A 21532-nucleotide genomic window follows, 5' to 3' on the forward strand; every position below is an offset into this window, starting at 1 on the left:
CATTGATTAAATCTTTCACTAAGGACTGTCATCAAGCACCGCAAGGGTCTCAGCTCCACAGGACTTGTCATCTAACTGAAATCAATTCTCAGCTATCAACATTCACAGCATTCACAACACACATGTTCCATCCATTAGCAGTCTAAAGGAAAAGTGTAGCCAATTCCCTTGTTATTTGGAAATTATCTGACTGCCTGGCTGAATGTCCATTTGCAGGTCATAACTACATTTTCTTGTCCTAGAGAGAGGATGTGGAGTAGGAGAAACAGGTGACTACCTATAATAGTATGACTTCAAAAGTCTCAGAAAGGAATGCTCACTGCAATTCTGTGACAGTTGTGAAATGGTGGTCACAGACAACCACACTGAATGAACCACACACTACAAAATAGTAACATACATGAACAAGAGTTATTCAGTGGTTTGAGGAAGACCAACTATTATAGTTCCAACCAAGTCTCAAAAACCAAGACTCCCTTGTATGGCCAAGGCAATTTTTATTAATAAAAACAAAGCCAGATGTATCACCCCACCAGACTGTAGGCTATACTACAAAGCCATAGTGATCAAAACAGCATGGTATTGGCACAAAAATAAAGACATAGACATTTGGAACCGAAAAGAAAACTATAAGATGAAACATCTTACAGCCACCTGATCTTTGATAAATCAAACAAGAACATACACTGAGGAAAAGAATCCCTATTTAATAAATGATGCTGGGAGAACTGGATAACCACATGTAAAAGACTGAAACTAGACCCACACCTTTCACCACTCACAGAAATTGATTTAAGATGGATAAAAGACTTAAATCTAAGACATGAAACAATAAAAATCCTTGAAGAAAGTGTCGGGAAAACACTTGAAGATATTGGCCTGGGGAAAGATTTTATGAAGACTTCTGTGGCAATTGCAACAACAACAAAAATAAACAAATGGGACTTAATTAAACTGAAACACTTCTGAATAGCTAAGGAGACAACAACCAAAGCAAATAGATAACCCTCAGAATGCACAAAGATATTCGCATACTATAAATTGGACAAAAGCTTAATAACTAGGATCTTCAGAGAACTCAAATTAATCAATGAAAGAAGAACCAATAATCCCATAAATTATTGGGCAAGAGACATGAATAGAACCTTCTCTAAAGATGACAGATAAGGGCAGCGCCTGTGGCTCAATGGGTAGGGTGCCGGCCCCATACACAGAGGGTGGTGGGTTCAAACCCGGCTTCTGCCAAACTGCAACGAAAAAAATAGCCAGGTGTTGTGGTGGGCACCTATAGTCCCAGCTACTTGGGAGGCTGAGGCAAGAGAATCGCCTCAGTCCAGGAGTTGGAGGTTGCTGTGACACTCTATCGAGGGTGATAAAGAGAGACTCTGTCTCTACCAAAAAAAAAGAAAAAAAGAAAGAAAAAGAAGACAGACAAATGGCTAACAAACATGTGAAAAAAATGCTTATGTCCCTAATCATGAAAGAAATACAAATCCAAACCACCCAGAGATAGCACCTAACCCCAGTGAGAATGGTCCACATCACAAAGTCTCAAAGCTGCAAATGCTGGCGTGGATGTGGAGAGAAGGGAACATTTTTACACTGCTGGTGGAACTGCAAACTAATACAACCTTTTTTGGGAGGAAGTATGGAGAATCCTCAATGAACTCAAATTAGATCTCCCATTGGATCCTGCAATCCCATTACTGGGCATCTGCCCAGAAGGAAAAAAAAATCCTTTTATCATAAGGACATTTGCACTAGACTGTTTATCGCAGCTCAGTTTACAATTACCAAAATGTGGAAACAACTTAATGCCCATCAACCGAGGAATGGATTAACAAGCTGTGGTATACGTATACCATGGAATACTATTCAGCCATTAAAAGAGATGGAGACTTTACATCTTTTGTATTAGCCTGGGTGGAGGTGGAACACATTCTTCTTAGTAAAGCATCACAAGAATGGAGAACCTGGCTCGGCGCCTGTAGCTCAGTGGCTAGGGTGCCAGCCACATACACCAGAACTGCCGGGTTCCAATCCAGCCCGGGCCTGCCAAACAATGACAACTACAGCCAAAAACTAGCCAGGCTTTGGTGGGTGCCTGTAGTCCCAGCTACTTGGGAGGCTGAGGCAAGAGAATCACTTAAGCCCAAGAGTTTGAGGTTGCTGCGAGATGTGTTGCCATGGCACTCTACTGAAGGTGACATAGTAAGACTCTGAGGAAGGAAGGAAGGAAGGAAGGAGGGAGGGAGGGAGGGAGGGAGGGAGGGAGGGAGGGAAGGAGGGAAGGAAGGAAGGAAGGAAGGAAGGAAGGAAGGAAGGAAGGAAGGAAGGAAGGAAGGAAGGAAGGAAGGAGAAAAAAAAGAATGGAGAAGCAAGAATCCAATGTACTCAATTCTAATATGAAAGCAGTAGATGACCTAATACATGAGGGTAGGGGAATGAGGGAGCGGAGAGGGGAGGGGGAAAGGGGTTCAGAGGTCACGGTGTATGGCATACCTCTTGTGGGTGGGACACAATTATAAGAGGGACTTTACCTAACAAATGCAATCAGTGTACTTAATTCTTTGTACCCACAATGAATCCCAAACAATAAAAAAGCAGCAACAACAACCAAGACGCTAGTCTTGCACAACTAAAAGAGGCGTGAAGAGATGGATTTCTAAGGGATATGTGCAAGTGAGGCTGGGGGAACATGGCCATCCCTAAAAAAATAAGAAAAATGGGGTTTTGTATCTAATTAATTTTCTAGTATTTTCCTGTTCTGTATTATTTTTGCCAGGTATATTATCTTGTTTGAAATGAAATCTTTTATTTTTTAATATTTCCACTAATTTGTTCTTTGCCATAGGTAGGCTAAAAGTCAGCACTATGCAATAGACTTCACATTTCATCTTGTATAAATATTGAGACTCCTGTGAAACTTGAGGAACTAAATTCTAGAATTGCCCGTTTTACATTCAAAATAAGTCCCTTACGTTTTTTTTTTTTTTTTTTGGTAGAGACAGAGTCTCACTGTACCGCCCTCAGGTAGAGTGCCGTGGCGTCACACAGCTCACAGCAACCTCTTAACTCTTGGGCTTACGCGATTCTCTTGCCTCAGCCTCCCGAGCAGCTGGGACTACAGGCGCCTGCCACAACGCCCGGCTATTTTTTGGTTGCAGTCTGGCCGGGGCTGGGTTTGAACCCGCCACCCTCGGCATATGGGGCTGGCGCCCTACTCACTGAGCCACAGGCGCCGCCCGTCCCTTATGTTTTATTATTATTATTTTTATTTATTGTTGGGGATTCATTGACGGTACAAGAAACCAGGTTACACTGATTGCATTTGTTGGGTAGAGTCCCTCTTGCAATCATGTTTTGCCCCCTAAAGGTGTGGCATACACCAAGGCCCCACGCCCTTCGCTCCTTCCCTCTCCCTGATCTTCCTTTCCCTACCCCTCGTTTTTTTTTTGTTTTTTTTTTTAATAGAAATGCTACCTAAAAACAGCAGCTGAAAAAATACCTATTTTACATTCATATTCTACATGTCTCTGCTGAGTTACCCTGGAGCTACTGGTTTCTCTCTTTAAGAATATCCCAAAAGCCATGATTTTTGTACAGTATGAGATATTGATCAAGAAAATCCTGTTAATCACAGCCCTTGAAATACTTCTGATTTGGCCTTTCTGTCTACGATTTTAAACTCTAAATATAATAGTGTCAGCATAATTTAGTGTGGTCCAGTATGCTGAATGTAAACCTTAGGTAATTGAAAATGTTGCAGCATCTTTCTCAGTACTACTTGATTACCCGTAACTTAGATGTATTTAAATCTGAAATTGTATAATTCAGAAGTATTTTGGGGCGGCGCCTGTGGCTCAAAGGAGTAGGGCGCCGGCCCCATATACTGGAGGTGGCGAGTTCAAAATCTGCAAAAAATAAAATAAAATAAAATAAAATAAAATAATTATGAAGTATTTTATAAGTTAAGATTGTCAGAGAAGAAAGTCATATGTTATTTAATTTTCCTAAAGTAATACATTTTTTAATTATTAAATAAGGAAGTATCTAAACTTGTAATTTAATAAATATTGATTTTTCTGATTAAAAAAAAAAAAAAAAAAAAGAAAATTTTCTGGCCTTGAGGTTTGAGCTTAAGACAGGACCTCTGCTTGCATATAGGGCTGAAAGCAAATGGAATCAATCTAGAGTTCTCAGAATCAGTCAAGAGGCAAACAATGACAGAAAATAAAGAAATCCAAACTACATTAATTCATTCAACAATGTGCAGAGTTTCTACTGTGTTGGATGTATTAGATACAAATATAAATACAAAATATATTCTTCCCTCAACAAGCTCACAGTCTGGTAGGGAATAATAACTATTCAGAGAGTAACCACACATTATGAAAAGTTCACACCAGATTGCAGTGGTCTTTATCAGGGTCTACAATTTTCAGGGTAGTTTTAATCCAACGGGAATTAGATGGCATAATGCAAAGCATCATTGGAAGACTTCGGCCAAGAATACACCCTTGTCTCCATCCCCACAGCAATGGTTCCTGAAAATCCATCCAGAAATAACATTGTGTTAGCAATTTAAAAACAAACACAAAAACTAAGCTAGGAAGGTTGTCATCCACATCTCTGGAAATGAACTTGATAAGCCTACGTTTCTAACATCTAGTTCAGCCAGATGAAGAAAATGGAAGTTTCGAAAGGCACAGGGAGGGGGGAATGGGAACTTAACTTGGAAGCAGACAAAATGAAGGAAAGGGGCAGCAAAGAGAGGCACCTACTGCTTACTCACTTTGAAATTTTCCTTGCAACTGATCCTTCTGCTTTTCTTGTCCCAGAGACCAGACAGGGGCCTCTGCTATCCTCTCTAAAGGTAGCCGTGTCCCAAGGCCCTGGTTCCCTGATCTTATTACGATTATTCTGCCTTCTGGGCTGCACCTGTGGCTCAGTCGGTAAGGTGCGGCCCCATATACCGAGGGTGGCAGGTTCAAACCTGGCCCCAGCCGAACTGCAAACAAAAAATAGCCGGGTGTTGTTGCGGGCGCCTGTAGTCCCAGCTACTCGGGAGGCTGAGGCAAGAGAATCGCGTAAGCCCAGGCTGTGAGCTGTGTGACGCCACGGCACTCTACTGAGGGCCATAAAGTGAGACTCTGTCTCTACAAAAAAAATAAAAAAATAAATAAAAAATTATTCTGCCTTCCTGGAGTGTCTCAACGGTGAAGGGTGGGAGAAGGGGTTCGGTTGGGGAGTTGACAGGCAAAGAAGGATGAGATGAACAAATAAAGATTCGTTAGGGAAAGACAAAAAGTGGAAGAGAAGTAGGAAAAGACAAATTTTGCTTGATATGTACCAAAAATGCAACTCACTTTTTACTTACTCTCTTCTACTCACTTGGTTAGCTACGCAGAGTTCACAGCACTCCATGTGCTCCCTACCAGGCTCATACTTTATCTTTAAACCCCAGATTTTCCTTTTCATCTATCAGCTCTTGACAGTATTAATAGAAAAACTTTCAGTAGTTTTAATTTGCATTTTCAGTGATTTAGTTCCTTTAGACTCTAACCCTTAGGGGTAACACAGGATTAAACATAGTTAATGCAAGGTCAATATTTTCAGGCACAAAAATCCATTAAATTTTTTTGTACTTTTAGAAGATGAACCTACTGTCAAGCAAAAGCTGCCTCCAAAATATATCATTAAGAATGTTCTAGATATAATGTGTTTTGGCAAAGACTGTGTAGAAATGCATATACAATTCCATGGAACTAGGAGTAAATTGCTGGAGGCGGAGCATGATGGCAGACAGGACGGACATGTAGCCCACCTCTCCCAAGTCATCAGGTGAGAGGAAGGGGGGTCTGGACCTTTTCCCCGCATGGATTATTGGTGTGGACAGACAGCTGGAAATGCGCAGCAAATTGGCTGATTGATGAGTATGAGGTGTAATTTAAAACCATGGACTCTGTTGTAGAGATTTTTTCTGCTTGGCCATGCTGGCTGGCAGGCCCCTCCCTCAGGGAGGACAGCAGTTTGCAATTCCTGCCAAAACCCAACTGACGAAAATTTATTCCTGAGCAGAGTTTGGCACCCAAAAGGGGAGCCACTCAGAATCACAAGGACCTAAGCAACCCAATAAAAAATTGAAAGGAGGGCGGCGCCTGTGGCTCAGCGGGTAGGGCGCTGGCCCCATATACCGAAGGTGGCGGGTTCAAACCCGGCCCCGGCCAAACTGCAACCAGAAAATAGCCAGGCGTTGTGGCGGGCGCCTGTAGTCCTGGGTACTCGGGAGGCTGAGGCGAGAGAATCGCTTAAGCCCAGGAGTTGGAGGTTGCTGTGAGCTGTGTGAGGCCACGGCACTCTACCGAGGGCCATAAAGTAAGACTCTGTCTCTACAAAAAAAAAAAAAAATTGAAAGGAAGAGATCCCGCCCAGGAAACAGACATTCTGAATTGTCGGAAATGGTGGGCACCTTCCCCCAGAATGACGGGAGTGATTAAATAGACTAGACCATTCCTGGTGGGGAATATTGGTGCACGCTGGCAGTTCAGGCTGTGAGATGAACTGGTGGGTGGCTGAACTTGAAATTCCAGACTCAAAAGTGACATTATGAGCTACAAAACTGAGTATAAGGTTTCTGAGTGCTGCAGCTGAGGTGGCAGCGACCCCGTGGCAGCCAGCACCCTCCCCCACAGCTGATTGCAGTTGCCAGTTTGCAGGAGAATGCGGAGCAGAGTGGAAAGATTTGTGAAGCGTGGATTCCTGCTATGAGTTGGGAGGTCGGATAGGAGTGCTGTCTGGAACAGAGCAGATGAGGTTGTACAACAATTAGGTAAAAAAACTTTTACAGAAACTCCAAAATGGCCATAGACCAGGTAGGGTGGTTACCGTGGTAACAGTATAAACTGTGAATCGGGTACAAGCCTGGTAACCGCTTACAGCGCCACCTGGTGTCCAGAAAGTATATTGCATTATAAATATATTCCTACAAAAGGTGATCCCTACGTCATATATGTAGATGTGTATTTCTACATATATACAAGAATAATATTTTTGTGGTTGGTGCCCTTTTCTTCTTTCATCATTTTCTTGGAGGAACTATCGTTAATTTTTATTAGTTTTTATACAATTTTTTAATTTTATTTTTTTCTATTTTTAATTTTTTCTTTCTTCTTTTTTAACTTTTTGATGAACACCACTTTCTTTTTGAAAAATACACATAGCTTTATTTCATCCATTCCAAGGTATTATTGAAATTCCAAGGATTTTTTGCCTACATTTTAACCCACCTGAAATGGAATGTGTCTCATTCTCTCTGATAAGGAGCAGTGTGTCAAGTATAACTACACCTTCTTCGTGGCGGAGAAAGTAATGATGTGCTCTCCAATGATGGTGTCTTAGATTTAATGAAAAGTGTATAGAAAGAAGACTAAAAGAAGTAATATGCCAAAATGTTAACAGTAATCATCTGTGTCTCATATTTTTTCCCTATTTTTAAAAAATTTCTATAATAAGCTTGTATTACTTTTAGAATCAGGAGAAAAAAATATGTTAAAAATCTCTCTTCAATGGCTGTTCATTGCCTGACAGGGCAAAGCACAAACTCCTCAGCCCCTGCCCCACCTGCACTCCCTGCCCTGGCTTCACTTTCCAGAGTTATCTCCCTCCCACCCTCTCCTCACAGAATCCACCCACCAACAAATAATTCCTTGGCCTCCAAACACAGCACTGTCTTCAAAACTTCTATCTCTGTGAAGATGCCCTCTTCCTGCTGGAAATGCTCTCCCCAGCCCCCTTTCCTGCCTGGTGAATTATTATTTTTTTTTTAATTGTTAAATCATAGCTATGTACATTAGTGCAATCGCCTGTACCCATTCTAAGATGCACCATAGGTGTGGCCCCACCCATTACCCTCCCTCCACCAAAACCTCCCCCCTCCCTTCCCCTTCCTTGGCCCTTTCCCCATAGTCTTGTGCTATAGTTGGGTTATAGTCTTCATGTGAAAGCTATATTTAGCTTCATAGTAGGGCTGAGTACATTGGATACTTTTTCTTCCATTCCTGAGATACTTTGCTAAGAAGAATATGTTCCAGCTCCATCCATGTAAACATGAAAGAGGTAAAGTCTCCATCTTTCTTTAAGGCTGCATAGTATTCCATGGTATACATGTACCACAATTTGCTAGTCCGTTTGTGGGTTGATGGGCACTTGGGTTTCTTCCATGACTTAGCAATTATGAATTGGGCTGCAATAAACATTCTGGTACAGATGTCTTTGTTATATTGTGACTTTTGGTCTTCTGGGTATAAACCTAGTAAAGGAATTATAGGATCAAATGGCAGGTCTATTTTTAGGTCTCTAAGTATTCTCCAAACATCCTTCCAGAAGGAACGTATTAGGGTGCATTCCCACCAGCAGTGTAGAAGTGTGCCCTTTTCTCCACATCCACGCCAACATCTCTGGTTTTGGGATTTTGTTATGTGGGCTACTCTTACTGGGGTTAGGTGATATCTCAGAGTAGTTTTGATTTGCATTTCTCTGATGATTAAGGATGATGAGCTTTTTTTCATGTGTTTGTAGATTGTGCATCGGTCTTCTTTAGAGACGTTTCTCTTCAAGTTCCTTGCCCACCCTGAGATGGGGTCACGTGTTCTTTTCTTGTTAATATGTTTGAGTTCTCTGTGGATTCTGGTTATTAGACCTTTATCAGAAGTATAACTTACAAATATTTTCTCCCATTCTGAGGGCTGTCTGCTTGCTTTACTCACTATGTTCTTGGCTGTGCAGAAGCTTTTTATTTTATTTTATTTTTTTAAATTTTTTTATTAAATCATAACTGTATACAATGATATGATTATGGGGCATCATATACTCACTTCATAAACCATTTGACACATTTTTATCACAGTGGTTAACATATCCTTTCCGGCGTTATCTCAGTTACTGTGCCAAAACATTTACATTCTACATTTACCAAGTTTCGCAAATACCCCTGTAATATGCACCACAGGTGTGATCCCACCGATTCCCCTCCCTCTACCCACCCCCCCCTTTCCCACTTCCCCCTATTGTTAAGTTGTAGCTGGGTTATAGCTTTCATGTGAGAGTCCCAAATTAGTTTCATAGTAGGGCTGTGTACATTGGGTATTTTTTCTTCCATTCTTGGGATACTTTACTAAGAATATGTTCCAGCTCCATCCATGTAAACATGAAAGAGGTAAAGTCTCCATCTTTCTTTAAGGCTGCATAGTATTCCATGGTATACATATACCACAATTTATTAATCCATTCGTGGGTCGATGGGCACTTGGGCTTTTTCCATGACTTAGCTATTACGAATTGGGCTGCAATAAACATTCTGGTACAAATATCTTTGTTATGTTGTGATTTTTGGTCTTCTGGGTATATGCCCAGCAGAGGAATTACAGGATTGAATGGCAGATCTATTTTTAGATCTCTGAGTGTTCTCCATATATCTTTCCAAAAGGAATGTATTAATTTGCATTCCCACCAGCAGTGCAGAAGTGTTCCCTTTTCTCCGCATCCACGCCAACATCTCTGGTCTTGAGATTTTGTGATATAGGCTAGTCTCATTGGAGTTAGATGATATCTCAAAGTAGTTTTGATTTGCATTTCTCTGATGATTAAAGATGATGAGCATTTTTTCATATGTCTGAAGGTCGTGCGCCTGTCTTCTTCAGAGAAGTTTCTCTTCAAATCCCTTGCCCAGCCTGCGATGGGATCCCTTGTTTTTTTCTTGCTGATGAGTTTGAGTTCTCTGTGGATTCTGGTTATTAAACCTTTGTCAGAGTTATACCCTGCAAATATCTTCTCCCATTCTGAGGGCTGTCTGCTTGCTCTGCTTACTGTGTTCTTAGCTGTGCAGAAGCTTTTTAGTTTGATCAAGTCCCAGTAGTGTATTTTTGAAGCTGCTTCAATTGCCCGGGGGGTTCTCCTCATGAAATACTCACCCAGACCAATTTCTTCAAGGGTTTTCCCTGCATTCTCCTCTAGTATTTTTATAGTTTCATGTCTTAAGTTTAAATCTTTAATCCAATGAGAGTCTATCTTAGTTAATGGTGAAAGGTGTGGGTCCAATTTCAGTCTTCTGCAGGTTGCCAGCCAGTTCACCCAGCACCATTTGTTAAATAGGGAATCTTTTCCCCACTGAATGTTTTTAATTGGCTTGTCAAAAATCAAATAGCAGTAAGTAGCTGGATTCATCTCTTGGTTCTCTATTCTATTCCAGATATCTACGTCTCTGTTTTTGTGCCAATACCATGCTGTTTTGATCACTATCGATTTGTAGTAAAGTCTGAGGTCTGGTAGTGTGATTCCTCCTGTTTTGTTTTTATTTCTGAGTAATGTCTTGGCTATTCGAGGTTTTTTCTGATTCCATATAAAACGAAGTAATGTTTTTTCAAGATCTTTAAAATATGACAGTGGAGCTTTAATAGGGAGTGCGTTGAAATTATATATTGCTTTGGGTAGTATGGACATTTTGATAATGTTGATTCTTCCTAGCCATGAGCATGGTATGTTTTTCCATTTGTTAACATTTTCAGCTATTTCTTTTCTTAGAGTTTCATAGTTCTCTTTATAGAGATCTTTCACGTCTTTTGTTAGGTAAATTCCCAAATATTTCATCTTCTTTGGCACTACTGTGAATGGGATAGAGTCCTTAACTGCTTTTTCAATTTGACTGTTGTTGGTGTATATAAAGGCTACCGATTTATGAATGTTGATTTTGTAACCTGAGACGCTGCTGTATTCCTTGATCACTTCTAGGAGTTTTGTAGTAGAGTCCATAGTGTTTTCCAGATACACAATCATATCATCTGCGAAGAGCGAGAGTTTGATCTCTTCTGACCCTATATGGATACCCTTGATCGCCTTTTCTTCCCTAATTGCGGTGGCTAAAACTTCCATTACAATGTTGAAAAGCAATGGAGACAATGGGCAGCCTTGTCTGGTTCCTGATCTGAGTGGAAATGATTCCAATTTAACTCCATTCAATATGATATTGGCTGTGGGTTTGCTGTAGATAGCCTCTATCAGTTTAAGAAAAGTCCCTTCTAGACCAATTTTCTTGAGTGTTCTGATCATGAAGGGATGCTGGATATTATCAAAAGCTTTTTCTGCATCAATTGAGAGAATCATATGGTCTTTGTTTTTTAATTTGTTTATGTGCTGAATTACATTTATAGATTTACGTATATTGAACCAGCCTTGAGACCCTGGGATAAAACCAACTTGGTCATGATGTATAATTTGTTTGATGTGTTGTTGGATTCTGTTTGTTAGGATCTTGTTGAATATTTTTGCATCTATATTCATTAGTGATATTGGTCTATAATTTTCTTTTGCAGAAGCTTTTTAGTTTGATCAGGTCCCAGTAGTGTATTTTTGATACTGCTTCAATAGCCTGGGGAGTCCTCCTCATAAAATATTCACCCAGGCCGATTCCTTCAAGAGTTTTCCCTGCACTTTCTTCAAGTATTTTTGTGGTTTCATGTCTTAAGTTTAAATCTTTTATCCAGTGAGAGTCTATCTTAGTTAAAGGTGAAAGGTGTGGGTCCAGTTTCAATCTTCTACAGGTTGCCAGCCAGTTCACCCAGCACCATTTGTTAAATAGGGAATCTTTTTCCCACTGAATGTTTTTAATTGGCTTGTCAAAGATAAAATAACGGTTAGCTGGATCCATCTCTTGGTTCTCTATTCTGTTCCAGACATCTACTTCTCTGCTTTTGTGCCAGTACCATGCTGTTTTGATCACGATGGATTTATATATAGTACAGTCTCAGGTCTGGTAGCGTGATTCCTCCTGCTTTGTTTTTATTGCTCAGTAATGTTTTGGCTATTCGAGGTTTTTTCTGATTCCATATAAAATGAAGTATTATTTTTTCAAGATCTTTAAAGTATGAACACCACTTTTTTTTTCTCTCTTCATTCTTCCTCTTCTTCCCTTCCTATGGTTTCTGAGAGTGCTAACATCAGATTTCTAGACAGTTGTTTGTTTGTTCATTCATTTTGTTTGTATGTTTTTTACCCTTTTTTCTCAATTATTTTATGATTACCAGTATTTTTATTGTAGTTGTTTTTTTGTTGTTGTTGTCTGTATGTCTATGTGTTTCTGATTATTTGTGCAACTGTGGGCTAGTGTGTCTGGTAGCCTTTTTGTCTGTTTATTTGTTCATTTGGTCTCAATGAGTTTGGTGTTTTGACCTGCAATTCTGAGCTCTCAGCACTCCCCTCCATGCTCACTCTGAGGTCTGGAGGCCTGTCCCCCAGGAGTCCAGATTCTTGGGTGATTTCTCGAGGGGTGTTGGACTGCAGCTGGTCATGCTGATTCTGCAGCACAGGAGTGAGGAGATGACAGTTAGCTGAGAGGGAACCACACTGGAGTGCCAGTACCCTGAGGTGCAGAGCAGCAGCTGTTTTTGGCAACAATACGGCCCACCCCTGGATATTCTGAAGCCACAACCCCTGTCCCCCTGGACAACCAGAGAAGGCCGGGCATCCTCTCAGATGGCAACCACCACGGAACAGATCTGGGACTGAAACACAGGCCTCATGAGTAAAGGGTTTGCCTGTGGCGGTACCGGCCTGGGTGGAGTGTGGGGATTAGAAAACACATGTGCAGAGCCAGGAAATTCCCAGGGCAGGGTGACCCAGAGGACTGCTTTACTGAGCCTAAGACACACCCGGCCCTTAGGGGATCATCAGCCTATAGACAAAGGAAGGCAAGAGGCTAGAGCTGACCATGCTACAAATACAAACCTGCAGGAGTAAAGACAGGGCCTGAGGCACAGGTTATGGGAACTCAAAATATCTTCTCTTCTGCAGAGGAATTTAGCAAGGGCAGAAACAAATTCCCAGAAAGTTGTTCTGTTCTCTCAGTAACATCAATTGAGGCGGGGCTGGAACTGAGTGAACACCCCCCAGCCTCCATCAAGCGCCCAAGGTTGTCAGGCCTCACCACCCCCTGCTGGATAGAGGCAGAGAGCAGTGGCCTGGCTGAGCGGATACAGATTTCCTTGTGATTCAGTCTGGTACAAACCCCTGGAGTATCTGCTCATGGGAGGCAACTGAGTCACAGCCCTGTGGGGCTATCAGTAACTGGGTGTGACAGAGGTGCAAGCTGGGGAAGGAGGCATCAACCTTCCCAGACGACTCTATTTGCTGGGTGGGTCCTCCTGACTTCACAGAGCACTGGAGCAAGTCATATTTGAGTTGTCACCAGACCCCTGTGATCCAGTTCCCAGAGACCTTTGAAACTCTCACACCTGAGACAGGTGCTGACTGAGACAACTGATTTGGACCTTTTGAACTGAGCCAATCGCCGGAGCACTATTCAAGTGGTGCCCTGGGTGTGTGGTTGTAGGAAAGTTTGATTTTCCTTTTCCAATTGTTGCCTGTGGGGGGCGGGGTGACATAATTGCTGGTATTTCTCCACAGCTGAGACTTCAACCCAGAGTAACTGTTTCACTAGGGTCGAACAGAGACCAGCTGTAAACAAGACAGAACCACTTAGCCCCACCACATCAAATAGGTCCCCAGTTTCATAGGCCGTAGCACTGTTCAGGTCCTCAACAAAGCTCCAGGGGAAAAGTCAAACGGTGTAAAACAATCATGGGGTGGAATCAGTGGAAAAACTCTGATAACATGAATAAGCAGAATAGATCAACCCACCCCTCAAGGAAAGATATGGCAGATGTAACAGAAGATCCCATTCATAAACACCTGGCCGAGATGTCAGAAATCAAATTCAGAATTTGGATTGCAAACAAGATTAATAGAATGGAGGAAAAATTGAAAGTAGAAATTCGAAGAGCAATTCAAAAGTCAGCATTAGAAATTTGAGAAGAAATTCAAAAGTTGTCTCAAGAATTTAATGAATTTAAAGACAAAATCACCAAAGATTTTGATGTACTGAAGCGAAAATTTGCAGCCCTCAAAGAACTGAAAAATACAGTAGAATCTCTCAGTAACAGAGTGGAGCAAGCAGAAGAAAGGATTTGTGACACTGAAGACAAAGCTTTTGAACGCTCCCAAACTCTCAAAGAGAAAGAGAAATGGAGAGCAAAAACAAATCATTCTCTCAGAGAGCTCTGGATAATTCGAAGAAGGCTAATATCCGCATCATTGGAATCCCTGAAAGTGATGAAGTGGCCTCGCAAGGCACAGAGGCCCTTCTCCATGAAATTATGAAAGAGAATTTTCCAGACATGCCAAGAGATTCTGAAATTCAGATAGCAGACAGTTTCAGAACCCCAGCATGACTCAATCCGAATAAGACATCCCCCAGGCATATCATAATTAACTTCACTAGTGTTAATATGAAAGAGAAAATTCTGAAAGCAGCCAGAGGTAAGAAATTTATTACCTACAAAGGGAAGACTATTAGAATGACTGCAGATCTCTCTGCTGAAACCTGTGAAGCCAGAAGAGGATGGTCATCAACTTTTAATCTCCTAAAGCAAAATAACTTTCAAACCCAGATCCTGTATCCAGCTAAACTGAGTTTCATTTATGATGGAGAAATTAAATACTTTAATGACATTCATATGTTGAAGAAATTTGCCATAACCAAACCAGTTCTTCAGGACATTCTCAGACCTATCTTCCATAATGACCAGCCCAATCCTCTACCACAAAAATAAACTCACTCAGAAACTTTTGATCAAGGTCCAACTTCCACAGTGGTGAAAGGATTAAAACTATCCACTGGACTTTTGGAAAACTCGATACCCAAAATTTCACCAGACTTATCAATATTCTCCATTAATGTGAACAGCTTAAACTGTCCTCTAAAGAGGCACAGGTTAGCAGATTGGATACAAAAACTTAAGCCAGATATTTGCTGCATACAAGAGTCACATCTTACCTTAAAAGATAAATATAGACTCAGGGTGAAAGGTTGGTCATCCATATTTCAGGCAAATGGTAGCTAGAAAACAGCAGGTGTTGCAATTCTATTTGCAGACACAATAGGCTTTAAAACAACAAAAGTAAGGAAGGATAAGAATGGTCACTTCATATTTGTTGAGGGTAATACTCAATATAATGAGATTTCAATTATGAATATTTATCCACCCAACCAGAATGTCCCTCAATTTATAAGAGAAACTCTAACAGACATGAGCAACTTGATTTCCTCCGGCTCCATAATAGTCAGAGATTTCAACACTCCTTTGGCAGTGTTGAATAGATACTCCAATAAGAAGCTGAGCAAAGAAATTTTAGATGTAAATCTAACCATCCAACATTAGGATTTAGTAGACATCTACAGAACATTTCATCCCAACAAAACTGAATACACATACTTCTCATCAGCCCACGGAACATACTTCAAAATCGATCACATCTTAGGTCACAAGTCTAACCTCAGTAAATAGAAATTACTCCTTGCATCCTCTCGGACCACCATGGAATAAAAGTTGAACTCAGTAACAACAGGAACCTGCATACTCATACAAAAACATGGAAGTTAAATAAACTTATGCTGAATGATAGCTGGGTCAGAATGAGATTAAGAAGGAAATTGCCAAATTTTTGGAACAAAACAACAATGAAGACACAAATTATCGGAACCTCTGGGATACCGCAAAGGCAAAGGGAAATTTATAGCACTGCAAGCCTTCCTCAAGAAAACAAAACAGAGGAAGTTAACAACTTAATGGGACATCTCAAACAACTGGAAAAGGAAGAACATTCCAACCCCAAACCCAGTAGAAGAAAAGAATTAACCAAAATTAGAGCAGAATTAAATGAAATTGAAAACAAAAGAATTATACAACAGATCAATAAATCCAAAAGTTGGTTTGTTGAAAAGGTCAATAAAATAGATAAACCTTTGGCTAACCTAACCAGGAAAAAAAGAGTAAAATCTCTAATTTCATCAATCAGAAATGACAAAGACGAAATAACAACAGACTCCTCAGAAATTCAAAAAATCATTAATGAATATTACAAGAAACTTTATTCTCAGAAATATGAAAATCTGAAGGTATTGACCAATATTTGGAAGCACGTCATCTTCCAAGACTTAGCCAGAATCAAGTGGAAATGTTAAACAGACCAATATCAAGTTCTGAAATAGTATCAACCATATGAAATCTCCCTAAAAAGAAAAGCCCGGGACCAGATGGCTTCACGTCAGAATTCTACCAAACCTTTAAAGAGGAACTAGTACCTATATTACTCAACCTGTTCCAAAATGTAGAAAAAGAAGGAAGACTACCCAACACGTTCTATGAAGCAAACATCACCCTGATCCCCAAACCAGGAAAAGACCCAATAAGAAAAGAAAATTATAGACCAATATCACTAATGAATATAGATGCAAAAATATTCAACAAGATCCTAACAAACAGAATCCAGCAACACATCAAACAAATTATACATCATGACCAAGTCAGTTTTATCCCAAGGTCTCAAGGCTGGTTTAATATATGTAAATCTGTAAGTATAATTCAGCACACAAATGAAAAAACAAAGACCATATGATTCTCTCAATTGATGCAGAAAAAGCTTTTGATAATATCCAGCATCCCTTCATGATCAGAACACTTAAGAAAATTGGTATAGAAGGGACATTTCTTAAACTGATAGAGGCCATCTACAGCAAACCCACAGCCAATATCGTATTGAATGGAGTTAAATTGAAATCATTTCCACTCAGATCAGGAACCAAACAAGGCTGCCCATTGTCTCCACCGCTCTTTAACATTGTAATGGAAGTTTTAGCCATTGCAATTAGGGAAGAAAAGGCGATCAATGATATCCATATAGGGTCAGAAGAGATCAAACTTTCTCTATTCACAGATGATATGATTGTATATCTGGAAAACACCAGGGATTCTACTACAAAACTCTTAGAAGTGATCAAGGAATACAGCAGTGTCTCAGGTTACAAAATCAACACTCATAAATCAGTAGTCTTTATATATACCAGCAATAGCCAAGCTGAGAAAACAGTTAAGGACTCTATTCCATTCACGGTAGTGCTAAAGAAGATGAAATATGTGGGAGTATACCTAACAAAGGACGTGAAAAATCTCTATAAAGCGAACTATGAAATTCTAAGAAAAGAAATAGCTGAAAATGTTAACAAATGGAAAAACATACCATGCTCATTGCTGGGAAGAATCAACATTGTTAAAATGTCCATACTACCCAAAGCAATATACAATTTTAATGCAATGCCTATTAAAGCTCCACTGTCATACTTTAAAGATCTTGAAAAAACAATACTTCGTTGTATATGGAATCAGAAAAAAACCTCGAATAGCCAAGACATTACTCAGAAATAAAAACAAAGCAGGAGGAATCACGCTACCAGATCTCAGACTATACTATAAATCTATAGTGATCAAACAGCATGGTGTACTGGCACAAAAACAGAGAAGTAGATGTCTGGAACAGAATAGAGAACCAAGAGATTAACCCAGCTACTTGCCATTATTTGATCTTTGACAAGCCAATTAAAAACATCCAATGGGAAAAGATTCCTTATTTAACAAATGATGCTGGGTGAAGTGCTTGGCAACCTGTAGAAGACTGAAACTGGACCCACACCTTTCACCATTAACTAAGATAGACTCTCACTGGATTAAAGATTTAAACTTAGGACATGAAACTAAAAATACTAGAAGAGAGTGCAGGGAAAACCCTTGAAGAAATCAGTCTGGGCGAGTATTTTATGAGGAGGACCCCACCCAGGCAATTGAAGCAGCTTCAAAAATACACTACTGGGACCTGATCAAACTAAAAAGCTTCTGCACAGCCAAGAACACAGTAAGTAAAGCAAGAAAACAGCCCTCATAATGGGAGAAGATATATGCAGGTTATGTCTCCGACAAAGGTTTAATAACCAGAATCCACAGAGAACTCAAACGTATAAGCAAGAAAAGAATAAGTGATCCCATCGTAGGCTGGGCAAGGAACTTGAAGAGAAATTTCTCTGAAGAAGACGGGCACACAGCCTACAGACTTATGAAAAAATGCTCATCATCTTTAATCATCAGAGAAATGCAAATCAAAACTACCTTGAGATACCATCTAACTCCAGTATGATTAGCCCATATCACAAAATCCCAAGACCAGAGATGTTGGCATGGATGTGGAGAAAAGGGAACACTTCTACACTGCTAGTGGGAATGCAAATTAATACATTCGTTTTGGAAAGATGTTTGGAGAACACTTAGAGATCTAAAAATAGATCTGCCATTCAATCCTATAATTCTTCTACTAGGTATATACCCAGAAGACCAAAAATCACATTATAACAAAGATATTTGTACCAGGATGTTTATTGCAGCTCAATTCATAATTGCTAAGTCACGGAAAAAGCCCAAGTGCCCATTGATCCATGAATGGATTAATAAATTGTGGTATATGTACACCATGGAATATTATGCAGCCTTAAAGAAAGATGGAGACTTTACCTCTTTCATGTTTACATGGATGGAGCTGGAACATATTCTTCTTAGTAAAGTATCTCCAGAATGGAAGAAAAGTATCCAATGTACTCAGCCCTACTATGAAACTAATTTATAGCTTTCATATGAAAGCTATAACCCAGTTATAACCCAAGAATATGGGGAAGGAGGAGAGGGAGGGCAGGGAGGGGGGAGGATGGGCAGAGGGAGGGTGATTTGTGGGATTATACCTGCGGTGCATCTTCCAAGGGTACACGTGAAACTTAGTAAATGTAGAATAGAATTGTCTTAAAACAATAACTAAGAAAATGCCAGGAAGGGTATGTTTTCCAGTGTGATGAAAATGTGTCAAACTGTTTATAAAACTAGTGTATGGTGCCCCATGATCTCATTAATGTACAGAGGTATGATTTAATATTAATTAAAAAAAGAAGTAAATTGCCCATATACCAAAAAATATTTTTGATAGCTTCAAGTGAATTCTAAAAAATGATAGTCCTTGGAAGAAAAATGATAAACAAATAAGGTACATAGCAATGATGTGAGTTAGAAATTATGGTTCTGGGTAATCTATTTCTATTAAGGAGACTATTTACATTTAATTTGGTCAAATGTAGTTTACATAGTTGATATGAAGGTCCTATTGAGATATAACCTGAAATACCATGGTTAATTTTCTTTATCTCTAGGTTTTAATGTGAAAAAATAGAATAAATATTTCCTCAAAGCATTAAAAAATGAATGAGGTGGCTCAAGTCTATAAGCGTAGGACTCTGGAAGGCCAAGTTGGGAGTGTTCTGTGAGGTCAGGAGTTCAAGATCAAACTGAGCAAAGTTCAACCTTAAAAAAAATAGAAAAATTAGCCAAGCGTGGTGCCCGGCTATAGTCCTAGCTACATGGGAGACTGAGCCAGGAGGGTCACTTGAACCTAGGGATTTGAGTTGCTGGCTGTTTGTTAGCTAGGCTGAGGCTATGGAACTCAAGCCAGGGCAACAGATGAGACTCTGTCTCAAAAAACAAATAAACAAAAAAAACCAAAATCACAATTACCAAGTATTAGACTATGAAAATGTTTTCCTCTTTGAACTATAACTTATATTATCTATAATTCTTTTCAATTATTAAACAGTATTCATATTCTGATCCAAACAGCATCAATACAAATCAGATAATAATTAAATTTTCCTAAAGCATCCTTAATTTTTATGAATCCCTAACTGCCAAATTTCAACTGACTATATATCAGGCAATTGAATTACTTTGTCCACTGAATCGCCATAATGAACAAATTTTGAGAAAAATATTTGCAAAAAAGTTTTCATATTCCACTCTCCAATTTCTAATAAAAATTTTTTAAACACAATCAAATTGCCTAATTCTCTCCCAACAAGTCAACTATGATACATATAAAAGAAAATAACTTTTATTAGTTTTCCTGCAAATGAAAAAGCCTGATAAGATGCACATTAAGCATGATTTTACAGTAACAAGTAAGCTGGTCAGAAGCATCTACATTATTCAATTCTGAGGAATGGTCAGTGGAAATTTCCCTCTATGTTCAAACTTATACTTTTCCCTATCTGTTAGCTTTCTCTTTTAAGAGACCTCATCTCATCTCAGCCACATCCATTTACATAAGAGGAAAGATCTCCCCTGAAGTGACGAAATCATTTTTCAGTTATCTGGGTATGAGAGTGGAAATGAAAACCCGGAGTCCAAAGAGATTGACTCAGACTCTCTTGATTTTAATGGTGGCAGGGCCAAGGTGACAGGTCCCTGGCGGTGGATGGCCGTTGATAATAACCACACCGTGACAATCAGTAAGTGACCAAGAAGTGCTGGGAAGGTCTGGTTAGGGCTGTAAGATAAATACCCCAAATGCCTGGACCAAGGATAGGATCTGAGATTCTTGAGTTCAAAGTAAGTGGGAGAGAATCAGAAATCAGTGTGTGTTTGGGGTATTTTTGTTTTTTGGAGACAGAGTCTCACTCTTTTGCCCTCAGTAGAGTGCTGTGGCATCATAGCTCACAGCAATCTCAAATTTCAGGGCTCAAGCAATCCTCTTGCCTCATCCTCCCCAGTAGATGGAACTACAGGCACCTGCCACCACACCTGGCTATTTTTTAGAGACAGTGTTTCACTCTTGCTCAGGCTGGTCTTGAACTATTGAGCTCAAGGAATCGTCCCTCCTCGGCCCCCAAGAATGCTAGGCTTACAGGCGTGAGTCATTGTGCCCAGCCTGTATGTTTGTTTTTTAATGTTTTTGTTAGGTAAAGTTGTTTTGAAAATCTAGTCTGTCTCAATTCTGCTAAGAGACACAAATTATACGTACTGCCTTTGCCTGAGCAACTATGAAGCCAGAGAATATGGTGGGGCAACACACAACAAAAGAAACCTTAGGGAACCATGAAAACTACAGAAAAAGTGTTGGGCTACCTGTTTGGTTCTAAGCCCTGAAACATCTTGGGCATGTAATACCAAGGATGGCAGCCCTTTAAAATAGTTACAGGTTGTATTATTTGGAATAAGTTTTGTCTTTTGACTCAAAAACACAAAATAACTCACGTAAAAATTAACTGTATTGCCTGCAAAAGTTCAGAGAATACATTCTTAATAGCACAGAGCTATTAAGTTCTGTAAGTTCACCTGTAAGTTCACCACCCAAGGGACTGTAATGAACTGGTCAACATATAGAGGAACTAGGCCTACTGTACTGATACGCCCATGTGGTGCATCTCCAGTTTATTAAAATTAGGTCAACCTAAGGCGGTCTGCTAGGCCACAGTGGGCTTAGGCTAAAGCAGAAATGTGTTAGGCCTAGACTATAATGGAAAAAATACCAGTTAACTCCTGGCAAATTTCCAGACTGCAAGTTTTCAAAAAAGAAATGAAATAAGTCTAGTTCATCCCCAAGATAAATGAGAAAGTACTAATTGATTTCTTGCTTCTAGTTCACTCCCAGTTTCTTGGTTGGCTAACTCCCTGGGAAATGAACCGACCGTCCCCAGACCAACCTTTAAACAATAACAGGTGGAGAAAATACTGAGCTAAAGACTAAGAGGTACAGGGGGTATATGACATATAGTTAA

The sequence above is a fragment of the Nycticebus coucang genome, chromosome 12, assembly GCF_027406575.1.
Source record: "Nycticebus coucang isolate mNycCou1 chromosome 12, mNycCou1.pri, whole genome shotgun sequence".
NCBI lineage: Eukaryota > Metazoa > Chordata > Mammalia > Primates > Lorisidae > Nycticebus > Nycticebus coucang.